Source organism: Mastomys coucha, unplaced genomic scaffold (genome assembly GCF_008632895.1).
Source record: "Mastomys coucha isolate ucsf_1 unplaced genomic scaffold, UCSF_Mcou_1 pScaffold9, whole genome shotgun sequence".
Lineage (NCBI taxonomy): Eukaryota > Metazoa > Chordata > Mammalia > Rodentia > Muridae > Mastomys > Mastomys coucha.
Window position 1 is genome coordinate 6,428,327 of NW_022196915.1, and position 7,555 is coordinate 6,435,881.

The window sequence follows — 7,555 nt, forward strand, 5'->3', positions numbered from 1 at the left end:
GAGGTGGAATATCAGGGTTGTTTTGATTTGCATTTCCCTGATGACTAAAGATGTTGAACATTTCTTTAGGTGCTTCACGGTCATTTGATATTCCTCCGTCGAGAATTCTTTGTTTAGTTCTGTACCCTGTTTTTAATAGAGTTAATTGATTCTTGGGAGTCCAAACTTCTAGAGTTCTCTGTATATATTGCATATTAGCCCTCCATCGGATGTAAAGATCTTTTCCCAATCTATTGGTTGCTGTTTTATCCTATTGACATTGTCCTTTACCTTACATAAGCTTTGTAATTTTATGAGGTCCCACTTGGCAATTATTGATCTTAGAGCATAAACCATTGGTGTTCTGTTCAGGAAATTTACCCCCGTGCTCATGTGTTTGAGGCTCTTCCCCACTTTCTCCTCTACAAGTTTCAGTGTATCTGGTTTGATGTGGAGGTCCACTTGAACTTGAACTTTGTACAAGGAGATAATAATGGATTGTTTTGTATTTTTCTACATACTGTCCACCAGCTGAACCAGCACCATTTGTTAAAAAGCTCTTTTCCATTAGATGGTTTTATCTCCATTGTCAAAGATCAAGTGACCATATTGTGGAGGTTCATTTCTGGGTCTTCGAATCTATTCCACTGATCTTCCTGCCTGTCTCTGTACCAATACCATACAGTTTTTATCACTACTGCTCTATAATACAGCTTGAACTCAGGGATGATGATTTCCCCCAAAAGTTCTTTTATTGTTGAGAATAGTTTTCACTATCCTGAGTTTTTTGTTATTCCAGATGAATTTGCAAGTTGCTCTTTCTAACTCTATGAAGAATTGATTTGGAATTTTGATGGGGATTGCATTGAATCTGTAGATTGCTTTTGGCAAGATGGCTACTATATTAATCCTGCCAATCCATGAACATGGGAGATCTTTCCGTCTTCTGAGATCTTCGATTTCTTTCTACAGAGACTTGAAGTTCTTGTCATACAGATCTTTCACTTGCTTGGTTAGAATCACACCAAAGTATTTTATATTATTTGTGACTATTGTGAAGGGTGCTGTTTCTCTAATTTCTTTCTCAGCCTGTTTATCCTTTGAGCAGAGGAAGGCCACTGATTTGTTTGAGTTAATTTTATATTCAGCCACTTTACTGAAGCTGTTTCTCAGCTTTAGGAATTCTCTGGTGGAGTTTTTGGGGTCACTTAAGTATATGTTGCTTTCCAGCAGCAACGTTAAGGAATGGGTTACCTGGAAATATGGAGTTAGAAAGAAGAGCAGCAGCAAGAGAGAGTTAGGGAAAGGATAGAGTGGCCACAGATATACCTACCCACAAGGAAGGTACCTTAAAACATTAGACAGAAGCCTTTAATACCCAGCCATCTTGGACCATTAATGAATTCCTTTGTTCCCACCAACAGGTAGAATAAGTCAGGCAAAACCACACCCACAAGTACGTCAGCACGTCAGTCCAATCAGCGACTTCCCTTTTACTCTGCGGTGGTGGAGCTTCTGAATGTAACTGGAACCAGGTTGGAGGCGTGGCAAATAGCAGGAGATGGGCAGAGAGGTGTGGCTATGAAAGGCAGTCCTCAAACCAGGAGGGTAACAAGTATACAATCATATTATCTGCAAATAGTGATATTTTGACTTCTTCCTTTCCAATTTGTATCCCTTTGACCTCATTTTTTGTCAAATTCCTCTAGCGAGAACTTCAAGCACTATGTTGAATAGATAGGGAGAAAGTGGGCAGCCTTGTCTAGTCCCTGCCTTTAGTGGGATTGCTTCAAGTTTCTTTCCATTTAGTTTGATGTTGGCTACTGGTTTGCTGTATATTACTTTTACTGTGTTTAGGTATGGGCCTTGAATTCTTGATCTTTCCAAGACTTTTAACATGAAGGGATGCTAGATTTTGTCAAATGCTTTTTCAGCATCTAATGAAATGATCATGTGGGTTTTTTCTTTGAGTTTGTTTATGTAGTAGATTATCTTGGTGGATTGTCATATATTGAACCATCCCTGCATCCCTAGGATGAAGCCTAGTTGATCGTGATAAATAATCATTCTGATGTGTTCTCAGATTCAGTTGGCAAGAATATTATTGAGTATTTTTGCATCAATGTTCATAAGGGAGATTGGTCTGAAGTTCTCTTTCTTTGGTCTTTGTGTGGTTTAGGTATAAGCATAATTATGGCTTCTTAGAACAAATTGGGTAGTGTTCCTTCTCTTTCTATTTTGTGGAATATTTTATAGAGTATTGGTATTAGGTCTTCTTTGAAGGTCTGATAAAATTCTCCACTAAACCCATCTGGTCCTGGGCTTCTTTGGGTTGGGAGATTATTAATGACTGCTTCTATTTCTCTATGGATTATGGGACTGTTTAGATGGTTTATCTCATCCTGTTCTTATTTTAGCACCTGGTATATGTTAGAAAGTTGTCCATTTCATCTGGGCTGCCATTCTTTCAGCCAGTCCAGGCCAGTGGCCACCCAACCAGAGACTTCCTAGGAGGTCTGGTTGGGCTTCTCCATGGCCCAACCCTAGACAGTAGGGCCCAAGGAATCCTAGATGCCCTGCAAAGAGGCTTCGTCCATCCAGGCTCCTTTCGACAGGGAATAGTGGCTGCAGAATCATGCGATGGCAGCAGGAAGGTCACCTGGGCTGTTCCTCAGCCCAGCTCACTTGGTGCAAGCCTGAGGCCCAGGGGTATCCAATGTGCCTCCAAAGTGAGCACAGCACTCTAGTGCTCTGCTACTCAAAGTGAGGCTCCTTGGACTCATCACTATCATTACCTGGGAACAGTGAGCCAGATAAATCCTCAGACCCTATCATAGGCCATAGACTCCCAGGATCTGTACGAACACACACACACACACACACACACACACACACACACACACACACACTGTGGGTGTTGCCATCCCTAAGCATGGTTCTGAGTCATATAAGAAAGTAGGCTCCATGAGGAGTAAGCCAGTAAGTAATGTTTCTCCATAGGTTCTGCTTCAGTTTCTGCATCTACATTTCTGCCTATGTTTAGAACATAGTCTTCATAGTGACTTCCAAGCCAGACAGCACTTCATAGTGAGACCATCTCTAAAAATGGATGATACTCACAATGATGATGATGATGATGATGATGATGATGATGGTGGTGGTGGTGGTGGTGGTGGTGGTGGTGGTGGTGGTGGTGATGGTAGTGGTGGTGATACCAAGAAAGAAAAAATTATATTTAACAGTTTGGGAGCACAAAGTTCTCCTTCTTCTAAGTCCATGATTAATAGCATTTGTCTTGCATGTTCCATTCCTGTTTCTTTATATTGTCATCAACTGACTGAGTGATCCAACTCCTTCCTACTTTGTCTTCAAGCCCATAAGCCCTATCCTCCACATGATGCGTTCTCCTGATGAGGCTTTCCACAGAACTTCCTATTTTTTATGTGTATTTTTTATTTCCCTCATCACTACAGTTTGGAGTTTCTTCAGTATTTTTCTCTCTTTGTTGATATCTATTTTCATATCCTGAGCTGACTTTCTTATTCCATCCAGCTTTCTATGTTCTCCTGGAATATGATTATACCTTCTTTGAGTTGTCTGAACATATTTATAAGTGATTTTTGAATTGTGGGTCTGGAAATTTCTAGGACATTTGGAGAATTGGTCATTTTTTGGAGGACACAAGCTGTCTTGTTTTTTCATGGGACTTATATTTCTGGAGTTAGATCATTGGTTAAGATTTTTTTATTGTTGTTTTATAATTCAGGCTGCCTTTCTACATCTAGTAAAGATGCTTACAGTTTGCAAGGAAGACTAGGTTGTAATAGGCTTGAGGTGATGTTTTCTCCATTTAACAAGACACTTGTCTCTGTCTCCAGACCACAATTTCAAGTTCAGTACTGCCTGCAAGTATACCTGCATGAGGTAAAAGAAAGATAATAGGATGTAGAAAAATAGAAGAAAGGGAAAAACCTTGAGTAGTGTATAAATAGGGAACAGCTGAAGAGAGGAACAAGATGAGGTGGAGACTTACTGTGGGCACAGATTCTTTGCTGACCCCCTGCCTTGTAGGATGACCCAGGGTGGGGGAACCTAGATTTGAGGACAAGGTCTCAGCTGCAACAGATGCCATCCCTAAGATGGCAAACTGGTCTTAGAAAGCATCCATATACACTTCTTACCTAACTGATGAGGACTATGGAGACAGTCGGTGGCGAATCTGCGCTAGATCCCAGGATTTCTGGAACTAAAACCATTATTCTCTTCTCACTGTAAACTAAGTGGGTAGAGGAAAGTCAGGTAGTCAGAAAATATGCACAAAGGCTGTAAAAGTACACTTCCAGAGAGAAAGAGGGCAGACAAATCCAGGAGGACCTTGAAGGGACACTGGTTTTAAAAAAAAAAATCCTAGCCGGGCGGTGGTGGCGCACGCCTTTAATCCCAGCACTTGGGAGGCAGAGGCAGGTGGATTTCTGAGTTTGAGGCCAGCCTGGTCTACAGAGTGAGTTCCAGGACAGCCAGGGCTACACAGAGAAACCCTGTCTCAAAAAAAAAACAAAACAAAACAAAACAAAACAAAACAAAACAAAAAAAATGCTGACAGAGTCTTGCTTTCAGAATTGTCTTTCTCTTTTCTTAACAAATGATCTCTATTTTTGGTAACTTACCACGTGTCCCTGGTGTAATTCTTTGTCCAGGACACAAGAATCCGGAAGTCTCTTGATAATGGGAGTGGACCAGGGAGCTAGGGAAAGACATATATTTAAGTCTTGTGACTCTTTTTTTTTTTTTTTGAAATTTAAAGAAAAAAATTATTGAAGATCTGAAAAACAACTCCTACAAGATTGACTTTTCCATAAAACTGCGGCTACACAAAGCATTGCATCTATGCAATGTGCACCAGGCACAAATACAAAAACCATGAAAACAAGCCACCATTCTTTAACAATTGAACAAAGATAAAATGCCTAAGGAACAACATGGATAGCTTGCAAAGGATGAGCTCTTCAAGAACTATTTTTTTAAAAAGCACGGATGGGTGAGTGTTCAGTTATATACACTGAAGTGAACCTTTGGCACTAGGAATCAGAACATTTTGTCATAGAGCATTAACACATATTATAAAAGTGCGTAGTGTCAAAGGAACAGAAGCAGCTTTGTCAACTAGGCAAACACTCTACACTTGTCTCTCTATTGTCCATCACCAACACACTGGTAGAAACTTTGAAATGAGAAAAAAAGAAAGAAAAAAAGAAACAGTTACACCTTTTATTTTCTCTGTTTAAAATCAAATAGAAAACAAACATCTGTGGGGCAGTGTGGGCCAATGGTCTGCTCAGGTAACTTAAGCTCAGTCGAGTATTTGGCTTTGAGTCCTGGAGCCCTGTGGGCAATTTCTGCTTGCAGAGGGCAGAAGACGCTTGGCCATAACTCCTGAATCTTTGGTTCCTGTTTCAGTCACAACCCCCAACACTGCCCCCACAGGATGTGTGCTCTATCAGGCAGACAATGCCACAAGCTCCCAGCATTCTAGCTGGATCCAACAGCCAGTCATCTGACCACAAGCCAGACATGCCTCGCCTCATACAATATAAGGGGTGGTTTGCCCCCTCCTCACTCTCTTGCTCTTTGTCTCCTCTCTGCTCTCCCTCTCTTGCTCTCTCTCTCTTCTCTTGCTCTTTGTTCCTCTCTTGCTTTCTTCTTCTCCTTTCTCTCTCTCTCCTTCCTCTCCTTTCCTTCCTTTAATTAACCGGCCTATTTTCTCCTTCCTACAATAAAATAACTCATTTATACATTGCCTCCTTTTTAACTAACATGTACCTCGCCCGCAGGTCAACATCAAGGAGAGAGAGAGAGCTCCAGGCTTCAGCAGCAGGCCCCTGCCTTTGGTACAACAAACATCAACTCTGTTATACACTAATGGTCTTCAAAGTACATCATTTGTACAATAGAAGGACTAAGGACCAAACTGTTTATGAGTGAGAGAGAACACGCCCCTCACACAGCTTTCTGATAGAACTCATAATAGAGTCATGAAGAGTTCCAATAGAACACTTCATAATCACTGGCACTGAACCAAAGTTGCAGAATTCTTTGCCAGGTGCTTGAGGTAGTTCAGTAATAAAGCAAGGCTTTCCTCATCTAGAGGTGTATAGGCCAACATCACTCCAATTCCCAGAAGTGATCTCCACAGATATGGTACTCCAACACCTGGGACGTGAATGCATCCGGGTGATCAGCAAGAATTTCAGCATACTGTGGTCTCTCAGATCTGTAGAGGAGCTGAGTGCCCAACATTACATTGAAGTAGTCCTTTATCCTTGCCTCAACCTCATTAACAGCATACTCCTTATTATCTGTATTTCCTAGAGACTTCTTATAATTTGCATAATCCTCCAAAATGGAATCCACATTCTTCTTGGCAGGAAGATTAAAAAGAAAAAGAATTAAAAAAAAAAAAGCTGCTTTTGTCTGGTGATCAAGTGCCAGTCATCCACAGGCCATGGGTTCAGCTCTTCAGGAATCTTCACTTTAACTTCAGCTCTGTTCATGAACGTTTCTTCATTTTCATTGGTAGGATCTACCCAGGCTCTCTTCTTCCTAGGAGGCTGGGGTGTCTCACTGGTACTGTCACCATCTCCGTTTCCAGGTATTTTCTGCTTGTTCGTTTTTGGTGATGGTGGTGGTGGCTGTTTTCACTTCAACATTTTTCTGTTGCAGATCAGACGTCTTCTTCCCTGGAGCAGCCTCTCTCATCTTACCCTCTGCATGTTGTTCCTGATTGGTCTTTTGAAGTTCTCACTCTTTCTGCAAATTGGTGTCCATGTATTTGCGTACTCTGCTTTCTGGCACCCATTCATCCCAATTTTTACTCCAACCACTGTAATGGATGAAGTATTTCACTTCTTTGTCCTTTATGGCAACCTTTACACACTTTGCTTCATAAAGAAGAGGCCCATGAAAGCACAGCACTCTCTCACCCTCCTGGAATTTAGGCTTGGGCGCCATTTATAAGTGATTCAGTCTCATGACTCTTTAAAGGTCATTTATATAGTACCCACCTCCTCTCACATTTCTACAGTGCAGAGTTTTCTTGAACATGCTCTGTTTGTTACATATACCCAGATAGAGAAACGTTTCTGGTCTCTGACCTCTTTCAGATGCCAGTGTTGATGCCTCACCACATCCCTATCCCCCTGCCATAGACACTGCTGCTTCAACTGCCACTCCTTTACTGCCAAGATTGACAGAGCCCTCCGAACCATGAGCCAGAGTGAGTATTCTTGTTTTAGGTTGTGTCTTGCAGGATATTGGGTCAAAGCAATGGAATAAGTAACTAACACAGAAAATTGGGACCAAGAAGTGGTGTCATTACTGTAATAAACCTGACTGTGTGGTTCATAGGTTTTGGGGATTGGTTAGTTGGAGAGTATGAGCTGGTAAAGCCCTACCATGCTGTACGCAGAACTCAATGTACCATTCCCATGGCCGTGTGGAATGGAATACTGACAGCAATGGAAGGCTGGGTTCATGACATTTCAAGTGAGAACAGGCATTCTATCAGGAATTGAACTGA

General features: G+C 41.5%; 1 long non-coding RNA gene and 1 pseudogene across 1 annotated transcript; both read right to left on the bottom strand.

Moving 5' to 3' along the window:
* Positions 1–3,707: 3,707 nt before the first annotated feature.
* On the bottom strand, positions 3,708–5,987 carry LOC116084881. Its single transcript, XR_004116303.1, has 4 exons — positions 5,800–5,987; positions 4,647–4,723; positions 4,161–4,255; positions 3,708–3,894 (listed from the first exon to the last, which is right to left on the bottom strand). It is a non-coding gene; the product is annotated as an uncharacterized LOC116084881 (long non-coding RNA).
* Positions 5,988–6,009: 22 nt separating this feature from the next.
* LOC116085154 lies at positions 6,010–6,970 on the bottom strand (annotated as a pseudogene).
* Between the last annotated feature and the right edge of the window lie 585 nt (positions 6,971–7,555).